Raw genomic sequence first — 2,533 nt, 5'->3', positions numbered from 1 at the left:
TTGTTCTGTCCAAATAAGTATTCCCCATAGATTTGAGTCCGAAGACCATACAAGGCCTTGGTTCTGTCCAAAACTTGTTGTTTTTCTTTTAAGTAGTTGGTTTTCCCATAGGCTTGAGTCCGAGGACCATACAAGACCTTGGTTCTGTCCAAAACTCGTTGTTTTTCTTTTAAGTAGTTGGTTTCCCCATATGCTTGAGTCCGAGGACCATACAAGGCCTTGGTTCTGTCCAAAACTTGTAGTTTTTCTTCTAAGTACTTGGTTTCCCCATAGGCTTGAGTCCGAGGACCATACAAGGCCTTGGTTCTATCCAAAACTTGTAGTTTTTCTTTTAAGCAGTTGGTTTCCCCATAGGCTTGAGTCCGAGGACCATACAAGGCCTTGGTTCTGTCCAAAACTCGTAATTTTTCTTTTAAGTAGTTGGTTTTCCCATAGGCTTAAGTCCGAGGACCATACAAGGCCTTGGTTCTGTCCAAAACTCGTAATTTTTCTTTTAAGTAGTTGGTTTCCCCATAGGCTTGAGTCCGAGGACCATACAAGGCCTTGTTTCTATCCAAAACTCGTAGTTTTTCTTTTAAGTAGTTGGTTTCCCCATAGGCTTGAGTCCGAGGACCATACAAGGCCTTGGTTATGTCCAAAACTCGTAGTTTTTCTTTTATTTTGAAGATTAGCCCCTCGACCAAGGTGGGGGCCGTTAGCTTGATGTTGGAAGCCCCTAGAGCTGCCCGTGCCATCGACACTGTGAGGCGTAGCCCCTAGCGGAAATTTATGTCGGGACAACAACAGCGTGTTGCTGGAAATGGAGGAGCTTTCGCAGACCCTTGTTTGACAGAGGCTTGACTCCGCCACCACCTGTGCCAACGCGCAAGCCTTCCTACAGACGGCGCCAATTGTAGGGATACGATTGTTCACGATCCAAGAATAATATTGGGCTCGTATGTAAAGGGCCCGAACAATATAATTTATAGAGTGTGGGCTGGAAAGGCTTGACCTTGGTCACTGGACAGCGGTCTAATCATGGTTTTTATGGAAGCTCATACAAAGGTGGGCCTGGCGTGAATGACAAAACCTTTCTTCAGTGCGACCTATGGGGTTTTTGTCCTCGGACCCCGTCCGAGGAGCTTAGTGTTCTTCTCATTCTCCATTTTTTAGGGCTTCTCCCTCTGGGGGATCTCCTTCCCCCTTAGTTCTTCTTCCCTTTTATACTAGTAGTTACTTCCCTTTCAATGTCCATGTGTAAGTTTTATTTTATGGGATGGAGACTTGTCCTATCAGCCTATACCTAAAGTGGTTGGGAATAGACGTAAAAGTTGAATAGCATGGTGAAGAGCATGGGCTTGTCAGACGCAGAATTCTTTATTACAGTATTGGCAGCTTTTTTCACTTGTCCTGTCCCTGCATTAAACTCGTCCTTTTTCTTTAGATGTCTTGTGAGATGCTGAGCGTGAGATCGTCCTCGGCCACATCCTTAGGCCTTTTTGGGGCTTTCATTACGCGTTCTCGGCAATAGGTCTCCTCAGCCTGGGTCTTGGGCCCTTAATGTAAAGTGGGTCGGGACCACAAATTCCTCGGCCCCACATTACCTATTTTATAATTTATAATTACTATTTATTTAATAATTTAGTTTTAATTAATTTTTAAAAAATTTAACTTACATATAAATCTTCATTAAGTCGTGCATCGCACAAGAATAATACTAGTTTTAGATGAAAATACAAATAATATTACTTGTCAACATGACAACTCATGAAAATTCTTTAAAAATTACTTTTAAGTAACATGACTAGGACTATTATGAAGCTCAGTTTTTTGTTAAATCATAATTTAAAAGTATGATAGATTAATAAAATTAATTAAAATAAATAACACAATTGCGTTTCTTTTTAAAAAAAAATTCAAAATTTAGAAATAGCATTCACATATATTGAAACTTTGGCAATAGGGTGATATCTTAGTAGAATTTCCTTCTTCTTTTCTTTTTTCTTTTTTTTTTTTGGGCCAATCAAGATATTCAGGAAGCACTCGGTTATTCTCATGGGTATTTGTAGTCCTCATATACCGTACATTGTGAGAAATATTTTAGATGACCCTAATATGCTTGCTAGAAATTTTAAACCCTCACATATACCTCGTAAGGTCTTAGAAACCATATAAATCCATTGGGATTAAAATATAATTAACTTAGTGATAGTGTTCGTGGAAAGGAGAGATGTTTGGCATCTTCCCCGACAAGGGTGGGAATAGCCATCAAGCTTACCTGTTACCTACATATCCGGATAATTACATTGGTGATAGAACTTTGTCTCTGCTGTATAATTCATGCCTATGAGATATCCACCACAACAGGTTCATATATATTATAGACTGTTCTATAAAAATATAATAAATAAAAAATGCTTCAAATTGGTTTATCCTCATGCTTGTGGCCTCAATGAACATTGAAGTGGATTGTCCTTGTGTGTTTGGTCTTGATGAAAGTTAAAATGGGTTACCCTTGTGCATGGGTGAAATTCTTGTGCTAGCTCTATAGAGC

General features: G+C 39.6%; 1 pseudogene; it reads left to right on the top strand.

Annotated features, from left to right (window-relative positions):
* The first annotated feature begins 2,190 nt into the window (after positions 1–2,190).
* LOC115988192 lies at positions 2,191–2,303 on the top strand (annotated as a pseudogene).
* Positions 2,304–2,533: the final 230 nt, after the last annotated feature.

This window comes from Quercus lobata, chromosome 4 (assembly GCF_001633185.2).
Source record: "Quercus lobata isolate SW786 chromosome 4, ValleyOak3.0 Primary Assembly, whole genome shotgun sequence".
Taxonomy (NCBI): Eukaryota; Viridiplantae; Streptophyta; class Magnoliopsida; order Fagales; family Fagaceae; genus Quercus; species Quercus lobata.
Note: the sequence above shows the minus strand (reverse complement) of the source record. Positions and strands in the feature narration are given on the sequence as shown.